The sequence below is a fragment of the Hakea prostrata genome, chromosome 6, assembly GCF_041222555.1.
Source record: "Hakea prostrata isolate BN-2017 chromosome 6, UWA_Hpros_2, whole genome shotgun sequence".
NCBI classification, from domain to species: Eukaryota; Viridiplantae; Streptophyta; class Magnoliopsida; order Proteales; family Proteaceae; genus Hakea; species Hakea prostrata.
In genome coordinates this window covers 30839148-30858223 of record NC_142605.1, presented here as the reverse complement: position 1 = coordinate 30858223, position 19076 = coordinate 30839148, and the positions used below count along the sequence as shown (strand labels likewise).

General features: G+C 38.0%; 1 pseudogene across 2 annotated transcripts; it reads left to right on the top strand.

Annotated features, from left to right (window-relative positions):
• Window positions 1-1735: 1735 nt before the first annotated feature.
• LOC149013319 (phosphatidylinositol 4-kinase gamma 7 pseudogene) lies at window positions 1736-5699 on the top strand (annotated as a pseudogene). 2 transcript variants are annotated; one of them, XR_016173962.1, is made up of 3 exons: window positions 1736-2069; window positions 2352-2399; window positions 3115-5699. The product of XR_016173962.1 is annotated as a phosphatidylinositol 4-kinase gamma 7 pseudogene, transcript variant X2 (transcript). The 2 variants fall into 2 exon arrangements; XR_016173961.1 differs by lacking the exon at window positions 2352-2399.
• Window positions 5700-19076: the final 13377 nt, after the last annotated feature.

The following is a 19076-nucleotide window of genomic DNA, read 5'->3' as shown; positions in this document are numbered from 1 at the left end:
TTATTAAACTTATTTATATTTTAATTAAATTATATTATTATTTAATAATTAGAAGAAAAATAACCCTAAATTGGTATATATATTTTTTTAATATTTACTTTTCAATTTGTTATTATTTTTTTTTTGTTCTTGTTATTTACTTTCTAATTTGATGTTATCAATTTTAGGAGATTTCTACATTCATTAGGTTTTTATTTATTTACTATCTAATTTGATGTTATCAATATTAAGATCTTATTTTTCTTAATAGAAAAAAAAATTAGAAAAAATTAGGTAATTTTGTTTTCCTAAAATTTTTTGGGAGTTCAAAATGATAAGAATACAATCACAAAATAGGTTTTGATATGATTTTTCTATAAATAATGATAGTATTGTGTTTTGACTTCTTAATCATAGAAGGACAAAATAGACATTAAACATTCAAATGTAACGATCATTTAACTAGACCTATAAATAGACTGCTGAAGTCCGCCTCCGAATTTGCTTTCATATTTATTTAAGGGTATTCATATCCCGAAGATTTCTTACAAGAAAATATCCGTATCCGTCAATTAAGCAACCATATTTGGATTCGGATAATATCTAGATAAAAATTTAAGCAACAATATTGGATTCGAAAGCCAGGTGATCGGATAATCGAAAATCGGAAATTATCAAATTAGAGTAAAGTATTAATTACTTTTATCTAAAAAAAGAGAGGCTAATAATCTAATTCGAAAACCGGTAATCGGTATTCGGAAATTGAAAATCGAAGAAAAAAAAAAACCGATAATTACCAATCAATAATCGGATAGTTTATCCAATCAACAAATTATTATCAATATCTGATAAAGTTTTGGACTTGAATTTGAATGTTTTTTCTAAATTTTTGTTAGATTCAAATAGTAGTTTTGCTAATCAGATTTGGATATTGGTGTAGTCGAACCGAACCCAATCAATTTACAGATCTATTTTTACCGCAATTAAAATTGAGTGGGAGAATAGTAAGTTCATAAAGAGCAATGTCTTTCTATAAATAAAACTATAGCATGGGCCAACAGTAGTTATCCCTTATAATTACTTTATTAGCAGTGGATAAGATTCCAAAAATCCAAATCTATTGCACGGACTCAATTCAATTTATATTCCAACCGGTTTGAATCCGGACATTTTGACTCAGTTTAATTAATTTCCTGCACGAATTTTCATATTTAAGAGCATCCATCCATCTGTCATTAAGCTTTTTAATTCCCAATTAAGGTTGAAATCTTCACACTTTTTGATGAGATCTTCCGCAAATCCCGTGATGTTCACCTGAAATGACTAAACCACCTTAAAGATATAAATACCCAGAAGAGAGATTTTGTCGTAGGGTCAAGGGTAGTTTTGTCTGTCAAAATATTGTGCGGTAAGACTTAAGAGGGTAGTTTCGACTTTATACTGATAAATTTATCCGATTTCGGATGGCACGGAAAATTTAACGGCGATGGATTCTGCCTATTTACCGGCAACAATTACTATTTATTAATAATTTGACGACGACATCAACACGTCTCATCTCCCAATGATGTAGCTCCACGTCATCTTCTCTGAAATCATTTGTATTAAATAGTAATTCCTGGGAGAATCGAACGGTCAGCTTCACGTCTTAGGATTTCGAATCCAACGGTCTTGTTTCTCTTTCTAGAGACTTCTCATATGTGAGAGTAAACCATTCATTAACCACGGTTAGTTTTAAGAACCCAGCATCACCTGGGAACTTGGGAGATGAGTTGAACAAGATTCCAACTGCTGAGAAAAGCGTCCAGGGAGGATTAACGGGGAAGACCAAGACAAACAGAAGGAGAAAGTGACAGAGGGAGTGAGAGAGAGAGAGAGAGAGAGAGAGAGAGAGAGAGAGAGGGTTTTGGCTTGGGGAAGAAGAGCTTCAAGATGCATTCCAGATCGTGTTGACCGTTGAAGCTTCTGGTTCTCGAATCTGAAACTTTTCTTTGGTCTTCGTCGTCCTTCGAGCGGCACGAAGGGCGTTCGCCGTGGCCGTGTTGCTGCTCTGACGATTTGGTGTTGTTTCGTCGAGTTCTCGCTTTCTGGTGCGTTGCTTTGTTTATCTTCTTTCAATTTCATTTAATGGAGAATTTGCTTCTGATTTCTTTTTGTCGAGAACGGACTTTTTACTGCCTTATGAGTGGATTGAGGTTTTCAATCTTTGAGGTTTATTGGAATTTCTTTTGATACGGTTGATGATCTTTAAGTCTGTAGCTGTTAATGGCAGAGGCGAATACCGTCTTCCTTGCTCTTCCTGGATATTCTAGGTTTAGTGTTTTCAGTGAAATGTCTTCGTAATGAGTCGTCTATTCTGTTTCTGGCTTCAGGTTCGTACGTTGTGGAAGTAAGCAGTGAACCTTCAAGAAATAGCTTAGGTATTTTGTGGATCTCAGTATTCTTCTTATGAAATTGTGGACTAGATCCGAAAAAAAAACTCAAACTATCTTTACAGATAAAAACTCAAACTATCTTTACAGATTGAAACTCTGGTAACAGAACAGAAGTGCTTGAGGCGGAAATTTTTTTCATTCTGAAATTGTGGACTAGATCCGGAAAAAAACTCAAAACTATCTTTATAGATTGAAACTCAGGTAATATAACAGAGATGCTTGGGAAATGCCTGGAAGGCTCATTTTGCAGTTTCTTAATGCTTAGATCCTACTTCTTTTTGCTGAAGGTGAGAAATGGTTAAATCAAATAATATTTCGATTAGTGTATATTCTCTTGCTCTCTGAAAATATCTTTACCTACCTTTTCTTTGTCATTCTACCTGTTTCACCCCCCATTATTCGGGGATAGAATTTTATTTAATGTTTTAATGGTCAATGAAGAAAAAGAACTTCCCAAGTTTTTGTTCTCTCCCGGACTCCAAAGGGAACATATGGTCACAGGAACTTTTGTAGTTGTTTCCATTCCATTCTTTTGTAATATGCCTATTTGTTGTTGTCAGTGATGGTGTTTATCGAATTTCATGTAAGGTTTGGTGTGTAAATTATTCTAGTAGGACTGAGAAACTGCTTCCTGCAACTGTTAACAATTTCTCATTCCACTTTGTGACATATCTCCCTCTTCTGCTTTGTTGTGCAACAGATGGATTTCTCGATGTAACAATCTCAGATCATCTCAATTTCCTGTGTCTGGTGTACGGATGTGAGAACAGAGCAGCGTTTCCTATTCCAGTCAGTCAGTTAATGATTGCTTGGAATGCACACTACCTTCTGGCTCACCTAGTGTCAGCTTATGAGTTTGGCGCCTGCCTGAGAGAGGAAGAAAAGCTCTCTACTGGGGCCAACTCCTCTGCTGGCTTTGAAAACCACTGGTTTTCCTCTCCATCCCCTGTTCTGTAGCTTGGACAGCCCTGTACAGACCAAGATGGCTGTTGCAGTTTTCAGGGGCCCCATTAAGGGGGAGTACCATGGGACCAACATAGTGGAGGGAAAATCTTCTGGTAGGAGACGTGTCTTTGTACAAACTGAAAGTGGATGTGTGCTTGGGATGGAGTTGGATAGAAGTGACAACGTGCATACGGTGAAGAGGAGGTTGCAAGTTGCACTCAATGTTCCAACAGATCAGAGCTCACTGACTTTTGGGGACATGGTTTTTAAGAATGATCTTAGTGCTGTACGAAATGATAGCCCTCTTTTACTTACTAGGAACTTGATGCACAGAAGCTCATCCACTCCATGTCTGTCGCCTACTGGTCATGATCACCATCACAGGGACAAGAGTGACCTGATTGAAATATTGGGACACTCAAATCATTTTGCTAAAATAAAATTGCTGGTGAAGGACATTGTGAAGGCTATTAAGAATGGTGTTGAGCCTGTGCAAGTTCATGGTGGCCTTGGAGGTGCTTACTATTTCAGGAATAGCCGAGGAGAGAATGTTGCAATTGTGAAACCGACAGATGAAGAACCTTTTGCTCCAAACAATCCAAAGGGTTTTGTTGGAAAAGTACTTGGTCAGCCAGGTCTGAAACGTTCAGTGAGAGTTGGGGAGACAGCGGTCAGAGAAGTTGCAGCATATCTTCTTGACTTTGATCACTTTGCCAATGTGCCTGCTACTGCCCTGGTGAAGATTACTCACTCAGTGTTCAATGTTAATGAAGGGGTGAGTGGAACAAAGTCTGATGGCAAGAAACAGGTGAGTAAAATTGCCTCTTTCCAGCAGTTCATCCCTCACGACTTTGATGCCAGTGATCATGGGACTTCAGGTTTTCCCGTTGCTGCTGTGCATAGGATAGGGATTTTGGATGTTAGGATCTTAAACACGGACAGACATGCTGGAAACCTTCTGGTTAGGAAGCTTGATGGTATAGGGCGGTTTGGTCAAGTGGAACTTATTCCAATTGATCATGGCCTTTGCTTACCAGAGAGCCTTGAGGACCCTTATTTCGAATGGATACACTGGCCTCAGGCATCAATTCCATTTTCAGAGGATGAGCTCGAGTACATAGTGAATCTTGATCCAGTGAGGGATGCTGAGATGCTTCGTATTGAGCTGCCCATGATACGGAAGGCATGCCTCCGGACCCTGGTCCTCTGCACAATCTTCCTCAAGGAAGCAGCGGGATTTGGCCTCTGCCTAGCTGAGATCGGTGAGATGATGACTAGGGAGTTCCGCCGCCGCGAAGAGGAGCCAAGTGAGCTGGAGGCTTTATGCCTTGAGGCAAGGAGGCTGATAGCTGAGGAGGTGGCATCTCCAGTTGTTGAAACAGGAGATGAAGTGGAGTTTTTGTTTGATATAGATTGTGAAGAGTCTGAGACTGAGTTTGCAACTAAGATGGCAGATGTTTTCCCGACTACAGGGCCATTTTGTCTTTGGCTCAAGGGTGGGAATGGTCGAAATCCGCTGTCTAAGCTGGAGGAAAGCATTAAAGAGGATGAGAACGAGGGGGAAGAAGAGCCAAGAGAGGTGGACGAATTTGCAGCAGCCCCAGTGGCTCGTACTCAGGTTCCCACTATGTTTAAGCTCTCCAGGTCTTTGAAGAACATGAGCCTTGGTGATAAGAACCAACGTTACCAGATGGCAACTCCTGAGTTCATATCATCTGGGAACTGGAGGAGTGCAAATGAGCAGTCGGCTGTGAGTGCCAGTTTTGTGAAGCTGGCAGACATGAACGAGGAAGAGTGGACACTTTTCCTTGAGAAGTTTCAGGAGCTGTTGTATCCAGCATTTGCCCTCCGGAAAGCTGTCACCCTTGGACAGAGGCAAAGACAGAGGCTTGGGACTTCTTGCCGGTTTTGAGACTGTTTTCACATTCCGCCCTCTAAAAAGAAACAGAATCGTCAACGACAGGAAGGAAAAAAAAAAGAATAACGAATAAAGCTTTTAGTCTTGTGGGGATGAAGGTTTGTGGTTTTGTGGTATTTCTGCAAATTCCATTTTTGCTTTGGACCCCCTGGCGCTGAGGGGCTTTGTAGTAGGGTAGTATCAGAAGGAATGTTGTAAATATTTGTTAGAATGAGGATGAGTATGACGGGCATGAGCTTGAGTCAAGATTCTCGGGAGGTGTTGTGAATGTGATTTTCCTTTTCTGTAACTCTTATACATGTTTACTGTTAGAGAAATAATCTGTGGAAAAGACTTCTGGTGGGAAGTACTTCTGCCAGAATAAAGAGGCATATGTACATTGTAAAGCTCTAGTGTAATAATGTTTGAACTGTTTTTTGTTTGATCTCCAACTTTTTTGCTATACAGCTTTTGGGATTTTGGTTGGCTCTCAATAACTCAAAATGATGCAATGATGAAGTATTTACCTTTTCCTAAAGTTCCTTATTGCTCGCTGGATTGCTGGATTCGGTTGAAGAATAGGGAAGTCATGCTTCATGGAGGGGACTTCTGCTCCAAAGGCCTATTCTAGATTTTTGGTAAGATAGGCATCCGTTGATAACTGTCTAATTGATTCCAGACTCCACGCAAACATGTAATCTGGCTCCAAGGTGTGATCAAGCAGCCGAGTCACTTTTTAGATTTTGATTCATGTGTTCTCCTTTTTGTTTACATCAAAAAATCATTCTGCCCGTGGGTTTTTTAGGTTTCTACTCCGGCGCCTGTGGGTTTGTTCATCCGCAGTAAGGTTTTCCTTCTTTGCAGTAATTAATTTCTTGATCTGCTGAGTTGCATGAGATAAAATGAAGAAAGATTTGTTTTCTGGGGGTGGTATAGTTGTGATGTTTGTTTATTGATGCGCGACTGATTTAAAGGTTCTGTTTGCTGTCTTATATTGGACTCTTATATTTGATTTGTCTGCTTGTTTGGCTGTGATTTAAGGTTTTGTGCAAGTAAAACAAATACATAGAAATGGTCCCTATGTCATTTTATTGAATCAGAACACCAAAATGTCACATATATTCCTTTACTTTCTACCACATATTTCATCCCAATTTTGACTAGAGGAAGGTTTCTGATCCTTGCTTATGATGAGACCATTTGGTCAATTGAAGCTCCATGTGGTTCAATTGATTCAAAGAGTGTCATCGAAGGACCATGATAGTCGCTTCTAGAATTGATTCTGATTAATCTTTCGCTGTGTAGCTTTTTATCTTCCCATATATGTTTCGAATTATAGAATACCAGCTAAGGATTCCCTTTACCTGTTTGTCAACAACGAGAGCTTTTGTCATAATCATTTTGAGTGGGAGGGATAAGAAATAGAAAAGATTGATTGCGATGGCATAGAAAACGACTTTTGAATCTGGTTAAGGATCAGGTGATAGTGAATCTCTCCTTTTGACTCCTCAGAGAGAAATTACTTAATGAAATCATATGTGTAAACAATAACCCCCAGGTGAAGACCCACAGTACTTCTTGATAAGTTTAGTGGCGAATCGTCTGTATGTTATTTATCTTTCTGTTTAGGAAACTTTGAGGACATCTTCTCCTGTTTCTTTCGGAAAGTAATTTTTTGAAAATCCCATATGAAACTAAAAAGTGTCTGAGAAGTTGTCTTTCTTCTTTGAAATTCATTGTTAATTCATTATGAAAAATAAAAGATTCTGGAATCCACCGGATCACCAATGCTTGCTGCTGGTCCCAATTTTGGACAAGGTGGGTTGATTATGGCAAGGCTGAGCTTAACTTAATGGTTATAGTATTGTGTCTTATTGCACAAACCTATAGGATATTTGAGTTTTTTTTTCCGAAAACAATGAAACTTAGAAGGAGAAGTCAGTGATATCATTTACTAGTGAAGTAGTTAACCAAGAAAAGTGGAACTTTGAGGGGAACATTAATATGATATGATATGAAATGCAGTGTAGGTTTTGTGCCCTTCTTTGAATGAAAGTTGGTTTAGCCAAAAAAATAAAAAATAATTTTATAACTTTTTATTAAGTCTTAAATCCATTTTGATGGTGTCTTCAGGAGAAATCCCTTCTCCTCCCTCCATGTTGTGAAAATAAGGCTTAGTTTTTCAACATATTCAAAATTTGTAACTATTATACCTTAGAAGTTCCATGTGTTTTCACTACCAAAGTCTTTTGGGTGGTGGAGGTCACTATAAACTTCATAGTGTAGGACTGTTAGGTTCACAGTTCTCTAAAACTGCTTTTGATAGCAAATCCAGTGTACATGTCTTCTCTCAGTGATGAATAAAACAAACAATTCATACATATGACCTCAATTTGAAACTGTTAACATAAACATTTTACTGATGTTTGATGCAGAGTTCTACCTAACACTAAGAATTTGATGGGTTTTCCCCCTGATCATTGCTTATATTATAGTTATTATGATATTAAAGTTGCTTTAAATAGAACTATTAGGGTCCTTGTCATGACTCATGAGTGACAAGCTTGGTATTATCTTCTCTGTTCAACATTGGATAGGGTTGGTGATTCACTCATCCGTGTTTTTCCCTACCAGACAATGACTCTCTCTCCTTCCTGGTTGTCTATGAAAGGGAAAGATGATGGATTTGGTGTAGTTTCAGATAAAGTGCAACTCAAGATAAGAGTGACTAATCAATGGAAGAGTAAGAACATATAATCATGATGCAGGTCTCAACGCCATTTCTCTTTTCTTCTTAAAAGAGTTATCTTTGGGAGAAAATGACTAAGGACCAAGTGTCCATCAGTATATAATGACCAGGGACCCAAGAGTAGATCTATCCACAGTTCAAAAGCTGGATTCTTTAGGTCTGATAGATATTTTCTGTTCAAGTAGGTAATATATGATGTGATAAACCATATCTGATGACCACATAGAAGATTCTGATTCAATTAAACTTGCTTGCATGTTTGTATATGAAATAATATGTCTGACTAGTAATAGATAATATTTTTAATAAGGTATAACAATATGGAAATCATATAAAGGACCGACCGCTATAGATTTTTTTTCCTCTTTTTAACTAATATAAAAAATTTTCAAATTCTATTCTATTTTACCAGGCTTAACCTATCTTGATTAGAATTGGGAAAACATAATAGGGTTAGTTGATTTCAAGTCAAACCGGCCAATTCCATGGATGTTAACCTGAAGCTTGTTCATGAATAAGGATGGAAATGGATTCCTCTAGTATGAAGGTTGTCAAATTTCGTTTACAACTGGGGATTCCATGACACAAACCTAAGTGGAAATATCATTTGTACATTAAACCAAACCATACAAGAATTTCACATGTGGTTGCTGTCTGTTTAATTGGAATGAAATTATCATAAGCAGTGTACAGTCGACCCCTTGGACTGGGATTTTTATTAACAAACTACTGAGTTCCAGTGATATAAACTCAAGAGAACAAAGTCAGAGTTATAATACATGTGACCTTAGTACACAAAACAGCTACTTAATGATTTGAAGGCAAGAAATTTCTGCCTTGAAGGGTTGATGGATCCACTTCTGTTTTGCACAGTTATGTTCAAATCAACTGCAACAAATGAGATCCTGGCTGCTATTAATACCCACAAACCAAATTGTGCTCTTGGTCCGGATGGCTTCAGTATGGACTTCTTCAAGCTTCATAGAGGACGATCTCATCAAAGCTGTCCATAGTTTTTTCTTCAACCCCTTTTAGCTCTCCTCTGTTAACCAAACCTTTCTCAGTCTCCCCACTCTTCTGTCATTGTCAATGGCTCCCTTGCCGATTATTTTCCTTCTCATGTTGGCATCCGCTAGGCTTGCTCCCTCTCCCCCTTCCCCTTCCTTTTCTCCCTTGCCCTCAAAGTTCTCTCTTGTGTCATTCAATCCAAAACAAACCAACAGCTCATTTCCCCCATCACCAAGTGTAAAGCCCTCAACCCCTCTCACCTTGCTTTTGCAGATGATCTCATGATTTACCATAAAGCCTCCCATTCCTCTATTTCCTCCATCCTCTCCTCCCTCTCCCTCTTCAAATCCCCCTCAAGTCTTTAGGTTAATTTGTAGAAGTCCCTCCTCTTCTTGTCTGGTGTCTTTGATACTACTAAGGAGGCTCTCCTACATCTCATCAGCTTCTCCCTCGGCTCCTTCCCCATCTCCCACCAGGTCACCCCCTTTTTCCGGTCATCTCACCAATCACCATTGCTCCCTCATGCTTGACTAGATTTGGAAAAAGCTTCAGCTTTGGAAAGGCAAACTCCTCTCCTTCCTTGTTCGGATGACCTTAATCAGATCAATCCTCTAGTCCTCCTATATCTACTAGCTTGGTGTCTTCTTCTTGCCTAAGGCAACAATCCACGCCATGGGATTCCTCTCATGTGCCTTCCTTTGGAAGGGACAAAAATCCTCCAGATTCCTTCATCCTATTTAGCTGGTCCTTTGTTTATCGGCCTAAATTTGAGGGAGTTCTTGGTTTTCATAGGATTCGAAACTACAACCACACAAGTCTTCTCAAGCTCATATGGAAAATCTCGACTAAGCATGATTCCATTTGGGTCAATTGGGTCTATTCCCACTTGTTTCAAGAGGACTTTATTTAGATTGTCTAGGGTTTGGAGGAAACTCCTCTTCCTCAAACCCCTTACCATTCTTGCTATCTCCACCCATATTGCCAATGGAGCCTCCGCCCCCTTCTTTTGGCTACACCATTGGCATCCTTTAGCATACTCTACAACCTTCTTGGCCTGCATCAGGTGTATGCCACTTGAATCCCCACATTATCCTTTCTCTTGGAGTTAATCTTTGATAACTCCTAAATCCCTCTTCCCCCTTCTCTCCCGATTCTTGCTTGGGCCATGTCCAATCTTTCCGCCCCTCCTTCACCCCCTTCCCCGAGATTGCACCTTGTGGACACCCCCCCCCCTCAAATTCTTTGGTTTACCATGGTTTGGTTCAAAGGCCTTATTCCTCAACATTCTTTTATCACATGGAGAGCCTTTACCCTTTGCCTTCCCACCCAGTCCTTCCTCAATCATTGACACCTTAATGCCAACCCAAACTATATTCTTTGTTGGAACGGCCCGAAGATGTAGATCACCTCTTCTTCTCTTGTCCTTCTCTCCCTCTTTGAAGGAGAAAGCCATGGTCACCATTTGGCCTCGATCCGGAGGACCCTTGGGCTTCCTTTTGGTCTCAAAGACACTACTCAGGCAAGTCTATTTGTGATGTGGTAGGTAATTGGTGTTCAATGCTTTGATTTCTCAATTATGGTGGGAGCAAAACCTCAAAAGATGGACTTCCAACATGTAATCCTTTGATTTGATTTTGAAAGCCATCTGCTTTGATGCATCCCCTAGATTACAATCTCTTCCCCATCCCCCAGTGTTGGACACCCCAAGGAAAATAATCATTGTTGTCTCTTGGGGTCTAGGCTCTTCTCTTTTGCTGGCTGTTAGGCTGTAATTTCCCTTTCTCTTTCTCCTTGTCTTTTCTCTTTGCATATTCTTTCTCCCGTTTGGGGCTTTGGTTAATGAATTTTCATTCATCCAAAATAAATAAATAAATCAAAAAAAAAAAACAAACAACAGGGGGGGGAAAACCCATAGTTTATTGGTTCCTCAATATTAATGGCCTCTCACGTGTATAACATGGGTATGAAATTACACAAACAGCTTGTCATTACTTATCTATGGTTGTTGGTTTCTTTTGTGTGTTTTTAAGTGAAACATTCAATTACAAGAGATATTTGACAGTTGGAATGAAAATGGGAGCTACTCAGCAGAACTCAGTCATTCTTCATTTGGGTGGTTTGATCTATAGACAGCAGATTCAGTTGATTGATGGTGCTTAAACTCAGAAACAAAACCCTTAGTCAAAGATGAAGAAACTAAGCTCCACAACCAGAACCTCAAATTCACTGCAGAGATAAAAATATATGGATGAAACATTCTACTACAAGAGAATATCCGTTGAAGGTCCTGGGCTCCGCCTGATCTCCTACTCCTCTTGGGTTTGGTCTTTGGTCTGATGATCAACACTATCGGTTCTGGTGAAGCATCAAACCCAGCAATGGAAAATCAACATCTCACAGCAGATAAAAAGTGCAGAGATCAGTGTTCTGACCACTGGATGCCTGTACACAATAAGAGACTTCCAGAGGTGGAGGTATATCAGAAGTTGTTGAAATCAAACACAGGCTAACATCAAATTAACTTGTTTTTGATGAGTTCAAAATTTTATGAGCTTGATGAGCAAAGGAAATAATAGATAACCCAGAGTTGCTTCAGGATACAGGATGTGCCAAACTGTAGAACATACAACAAAGAAAAGTTCAAACAATATGCAGATATCATTATACTGAACAAGTATATCTAGCAAGATATGGAAGTACTGACCAATATGGGATTACAAGTCACACATCATCCAACCCATGGAATTTATCATTGTCACATCATAAATAAAAAAGGACAGAGTGAAACAACCTGAAATCCATTATTGATCTTTGGTGGTTTAATATGTACACAGAAGATTCTGCTGATTGACAAATTCTATAGGCCACAAGCACATCCTCCCTCCCTCCTTGTTGATGCCCACAGTCAAAACAGCTTTTAATACTTCTGGAGGGCCCTTTGCAAGATTTGGTGAATGGTATGGGTATCAAAATATCAAAGAATTCTGTCCACAGAACTCTAAAGCAACCCAACCAAGATCTCAGTTCATAAGATTCAAATAAGATAAATAGTTTTTCAACTTGGTAGATAAAAACTCTACGCTGAAAAAAAATGAAGAACCAGGTTTCAATACTAATCAAGAGGCTTTCACTGGGGGGAAAAAATATGAAAGTTAAAATCTACAATATTCAATGTAGCAATCAAAATATCGAAATAATTCAGTGCATACCAATAGACCAACAGAAGCCTGTATGAAGTCAGTAATCAAAATTTGGCATAGATCCTATTCTGAAAAATTTTAGATTAAAGATTGAGAACAGAAAAGGAAAGGTATGGGAGAAAAAAATGAGCATCACTTATAGAAAGTCTAGCATTTGACAAATTCAAATTGTATCACATCATAACTCAACAATTGTATCACATCCTAACTCAACATTTGTATCTGATGTTCCTTAGTCAAGGCAAATATCAAATATTAATTACCTCAGGTTCCGGGCGAAGGCTCTGCAATTTGTGAAATGTCCAGGAAGTGAAGTAGAAGAGATCATCTCATCAGATAAAGCAGGAGAATCTCTGAGTCAAACCCAGTTCAGAAAAGAAGTTTCTTGCCTATCAAAGAAATACCCTTCTTTTCTTGGCCTAAATTTCTCTGAGTGAAACCCAGTTCAGGGAGTATCAGGTGGAATGTTATAAATATTTGTTAGAATGAGGATGAGAGTATCATGGACATGAGCTTCAGTCAAGAATCGTGAGGTGTTATGAATGTGATTTTCCTTTTCTGCTTATACATATCTACTGTTGGAGAAATAATCTGTAGAAAAGACTTCTGGCAGAATAAAGAGGCTTGTGTACATTGTAAAGCCAGTGTATTAATTTGTGAACTGTTTTTACGACATTTTGGCTTGGCAGCTTTGGATTTTGGCTGGGTCTCAATACTTCAAAATGATCCAATGCTAGTGAAGTAGTTCCTTTTATTCTTGTTTTCCTTAATGCTAGCTGGAGTGCTGGACTATGGTGAAGAATAGGCAGTTATGCTTCATGGAGGGTACTCCTGCTCCAAGACCTATTCTAAGATTGTTGGGAACATAGGCATTTTCCTTGGGTTCCATCTATTTGATAACTGTGAAATTGATTCCAGAGTCCAGACACCATTCAGTATACATGTTACCTGGCTCTAACGTGTGATAAAGCAGCAGAGAGAGTCACTGTATGAGATTTTGATTCATGTCTAGTCCTTTTTGTTTAGATCAGAAAATCATTGTGCCCATTGGTTTCTCCTCAGCGCCTGTGGGTTTCTTCTTCTCCAGAAGGTTTTTTTTTTTGCAGTGATTAATTTCTTGATCTGATGAGATGCATAATATATAATAAAAAATTTTTGGTTTGCTGGTGGTAATGTAAGTGTCATGTTTGTCAATTGGTGTGATTGATTTAAATGTTCTGTGTGCTGTGTTATATTGGACTGTTATATTTGATTTGTCTGTCTGTTGGTTTGTGATTTAGGGTTTGTGCAAGTAAAACAAATACATATGACGTGGTCCTATTGTCATTTTATTGAATCATAAACACCAAAATTTCACATAAATACCTTTGGTTTTCTACCACAGATTTTATCTCTATTTTGACTACATTGAATTAGAATTGACAAGGAGATGCTAACATAGAGTTGCTCTAGCGGTAAGACCCATGCCTTTTAATAAAGAGGTTGTGAGTTTGACTCTTGCTGAGACGTCTCCTCTGATGATGTAGTCAAGGTATATGCAAGCTGGCCCAGATGAACCTCAGCTTTCAAAAATAAATAAAATTTGGTAAAGGGGTTTCCAAACCTTGGTTCTGCTGAAACCATTTGATCAATTGAAGCTGTGTGGTTCAATTGAGTCAAGAGTGTCATCTAATATATTAGATTTTTGAGATTAGAGTCTTAGTTGTATCACAAGGAGTCAAGGACCATAATATTCGCTTCTATAATTGATTCTGATTAATCCTATCCAGTTCAGCTTTCTCTCTTCCCACATACGGTTAGAATTAGAGAATTCCAGCTAAGGATTCTCTTTACCTGTTTCTCAACAAGGAGAGCCTTTGTGTTTATCATTTTGAGTGGGAGGGATAAGAAGAAGAAAAGATTGATTGCAATGGCATTGATAATGACTCTTAATCTAGTTAAGGATCAAGTGATGGTGAATCCTTCTTCTTTTTTTTTTTTTTTCTCGGATAAAATGGATTATTGAATGAAATTATATCTGTAAACACTAATATCTGGTGAAGACCTATACTACTTGATAAGTTTAGTGGCAAATCGTTTGTATGATATTTAGTTTTTATTTTTGGAAACTTGACAACATCTTTTCCAGTTTCTTTCTGAAGGTCATTTTTTTTAAATCCCATATGAAAAATAGAAAATTTTCTGAGAACCTGTCTTTCTTTTTCATCTTTGAAATTCATTGTTAATCCATTATGAAAAATAAAACATCCTAGAATCCACCAATGCTTGCTGCTGGTCCCAAATTTGCATAAGGTAGGATAATTACATAATGGTGGTAGCCCCTTATGTAGAAGCAGTAAGCTCAAGGAGTTCTTAAGTTCCAACCTCCATTTCTTGACATCTCCACCCCCTCCCAATACGCTGGGCCTATGGGTCACAAGTCCTTTGAAATAAATCTTGTAACTTTTTATCAAGGCTTATAATCCATTTTGATGATTTCTTCAAGAGAAGGGCCCATGTTGTGGAAATTAGGCTCAGTTCTTCAACATATTCACAATTTGTTATGATTATACCTTAGAAATTGTATCTGTTTTTTTAGCTACCAGTCTTTTGGGTGGTCTTGGTCACTATAAACTTCATGGTGTAACTGCAGAAATGTATGTTAGGTTAACAGTTTTATAAAACTGCTCTCAATAGCAAATCCATTTGCTGCTTGCTGTGTTATCTCAATGATGAATGAAACAAAACAATTCATACATATCACCTTAATCTGAAACTGTTAGCAGCAACATTTTACTGATGCTTGATGCACAGTTTTACCTAACACTAAGAATTTTATGGGTTTTCCCCCTGATCATTACTTAGTATGATATTAAAGTTGCTTTAAATAAATCTATTAGGGTTCTTGTCATGACTTATGAGTGATAAGCTTAGTATATATCATTGTTGACAAACCAAGGCATACTCTCTGGTTCAACATTGGATAGGGTTGGTGATTCACCCATCCATGGTCTTCCCTACCAGACAATGACTCTCTCTCTCTCTCTCCCCCCTTCATGGTTTGTCTTTGAAAGGGAAAGAACAAAATTCTGTCTCTCTTTTCCTAGTTGTCTTTGAAAGGGAAAGATAATGGATTTGGTGCAGTAGGGTGCAATTCAAGACAGAATGACCAATCAATGGAAGAGTAAAAAAAGATAATCATGATGCAGGTCTAAATGCATCTTCTTAAGAATTATCTTTGGGAGAAAATGACTAAGGGCCAACTGTCCATCAGTACATAATGTCCATGAACCCAAGAGTTGATCTACCCACATTTCAAAAGCTAGATTCTTTAGGTCTTATAGATATTTTCTGTTCAGGTAGGTAATATTTGATGTGTAAACCATATCTCATGACCACATATAAGATTCTGATTCAATTAGATTTGCTTATGTTTATATATGAAATATTATATTTCACTAGTAGTAGATAATATTTTCAATAAGACATGATAATTTGGAATCCCATAAAGGAATGGTTGTTATCGATTTCCCCCCCCCCCTTTCTGAATAGTATAACAAATATTCAAATTTGATTAGATTTTACCAGGCTTAACCTATCTTAATTAAAATTAAGCATAAATAGGGTTGGTTGATTTCTTTTCAAACCGGCCGATGTCAAATTTTGTTTACAACTGGGGATTCCATGACACAAACCTAAGTGGAAATATCATTTGTACATCAAACCAAATCATACAATAATTTCACATAGCTGCCTGTAAATTGGAATGGAATAATCATAAGCAGTCTACGGTCAGCCCCTTGGACGATGTTATTTTTATTAACAAATTTCTGAGTTCCAGTGATTTAAACTCAAAAGCACATAGTCAGAATTATAATAGATGCAACCTTAGTAAACAAAACAGCCACATACATAATGATTTGAAGACAAAATTTGATGGATCCCTAGTGTCTCAGGTGTACATTTGAAAGGGTAGAAGGGGCCACAGGGATCAGCTACTCCAGCAAGGGGGGGGGGCATGAAAGACTGCATAGGTGGCACAAGTTGATAGGGGGGCAGCCACACCCATGTATTGAAGACAGATCTGATGTGGAGCGGGAAATGTAGTCCAGGTGGCAAGAAGGGATTGGGAGAGTGAGGGAAGTCATTAGAAGAGGCCTGTTATATTGAGAGTTGTGAGGAGAAGGTACTTTAAGATTGCAGGGAAGAGCAAGCTCTTGGGTAGATTGTAGGAGAAGAGTGTTGCTGAATCAATAAAGCATACTCTAGTTTTGTTTCTGGTGTAAGTGTTGCTGTTACTGAAGGTTAATGAAGTTGCTCTGGTTTTGTTTATATTGTTATTCTGTTTTGCTGAATGCTTGTGTGTTAAGCACCGAGTGTGGAGTGAGGGTGATAGTCATTGTTAAGCTAGTGTTAGGAGCTTAACCAAAGTTTTCTGCCATGAAGGGTTGATGGATCCATTTCTCTGTTGCACAGTTATGTTTAAATGAACTTCAACAAAGGACAGAGGGGAAAAAAAAATCCATAGGTTATTGATTCCTCGGTATTAATGGCTAAATCTCAAGAGTATAACATGGGTATGAAATTACACCAACAGCTCGACATTACTTATCGATGTTGTTCACAGTTTCTTGTCTGCGTGTTTTTAAGTGAAACATTCAATTAAAAGAGATATTTGACAGTTGGAATGAAATCTGGGAGTTACTGAGCAGAATTCAATCATTCTTCTTTTGGGTGGTTTGATCTATGGACAGCAGATTCAGTTGATTGATGTTGTGTAAACTCAGAACCAAAGCCCTTAGTCAAAGATGAAGAAACTAAGCTCCACAACCAGAATCTCAAATTTATTGCAGAGATAAAAATGTATGGATGAAACATCCTATTACGAGAGAATGTTGAAGGTTAGAAATGAGATCCTGGAGCTACCATCCTGATTTCGATTATTCCACTTTAAGGAAGTTTGGTCTATAATGATTCTGGTGATCAACACTATTGAGTTTTGGTGACGCATCAAACCCAAAAATGAAAAATCAACATCGCATAGCAGGTACAAGTGCAGAGATCAGTGTCCTAAGACTCCTAACTATTGACTGCCTGTGCACAGTAAGAGACTTCCACAGGTGGATGTAGATCAGAAGTTAATGAAATTAAACCCACGCTAACATCAAATTAACTTGTTTTTGATAAGTTCAAAATTAAGAGCTCAAGGAGCAAAGGAAATAAATAATAGATAACCCATACTTGCTTAAGGATACAGGATGTGCCAAACTATAGAACATACAATAAAGAAAAGTTCAACAATATGCAGAAATCATTATACTGAACATGTATATCTAGCAAGATATGGAAGTACTAATCAATATGGGATTACAAGTCACAAATCATCCAACTCATGGAATTTATCATTTTTGCATCATAAATATATAGGGACAGAGTGAAACAACCTGAAATCCATTATTCATCTTTTTGGTGGTTTGATATATAGACAGCAGACTCTGCTGATTGACAAATTCTGTAGGGCACAAGCACATCCTTTCTCTGCTGCTACTTAATACATTGTTGATCCTCCTCCCTCCTTGTTGATGCCCACAGTCAAAAACAGCTTCAACCCTTTTGGAGGGCCCTTTGCAAGATTTTCTGAATGGTATGGATATCAAAACATAAAAGAATTCTGTTCACATAACTCTAGAGCAATCCAACTAAGATCCCCGGCTCATAAGATTCAAATAAGGTTTCTATGTAGAAAGAAAAAAAAAAAAGAACCAGGTTTTAATACTAATCATGGATTACTCACTGCGGAATACTGAGGTGGATAACACCTCATATACTTTTTCCCATGTGTGCTTACACTTTCATCTGCTCTTAGGGGGACAAAGGAACCAATAGACCAATAGAAGCCCTGCATGAATTCAGTAAACAAAATTTGGCATCGATTCTATTCTAACAAATTTCAGACTATAGATTGAAAACAGGGAAGGAAAGGTATGGGAGAAAGAAAAAAAAAGCATCCTTTATAGAAAGTCTGGCATTCAACAAATTCAAATTGTATCACATCATAACTCACACAATCCAGATCATTATATCTAATGTTCCTTAGTAAATATAAATATCAAACATGAATTACCTTCTATGTTCCGTGCAAAGGCCCTGCAATTTGTGAAATGTCCAGGAGATGAAATAGAAAAGGTCACCCATCAGATAAAGCACGACCATCTCCGAGAAAAACCCAGTTCAGAAAAGTAATTTCTTGGCCTAAATTTCTTGCCTATTAAAGAAAATCGCGAACATTCACAAGACCACATTGATCACCATTATTTGTTAATCCCTAGTTCTCAGAGAGCAGATATATTAAAGGTTTTTGGCTCGGATGGCAACAAAAGAAAGTTGAAAATCAAATTACGAATTTAAACGAAGATCTAGAAGAACAAATCATCCCGTTCCTAAGTACTACAACATCACAAAGGGAAAACAGATCACAAGATTGGGTTTTGATGCCGTTTGGAGCAAGAGTGAAACGGGGAGGTTATCGTAGAGAAGAAGAAGAACCCGTTTTAGAGGAAGCAGGAGATGTTACAGGAAAGCTGATGGGAGAGTCGCGTGGGAACATCACCAGCAACGGAAATTTAGAGGATTTTTTCCGGGAAGGCAGCAGTGATATCGCTTTGGATTTTATCTTGGCGTGGAAACCACGCTGTCGGCTTCTCTTTATGATATCTAGTCATTTCAGAAATTGTTTGGTTCAGGTTTTGCACTTTTCAGCTTTGAAATTGAAATTAAAAAATTAAACTGATCACTCTTCCTCTTCTCTTGAGAATCTCATTATCACTGAAAAAAAAGATTAAAATTTCTAAAAATCTAATGAAAATTAAACAAAATGAAATAGA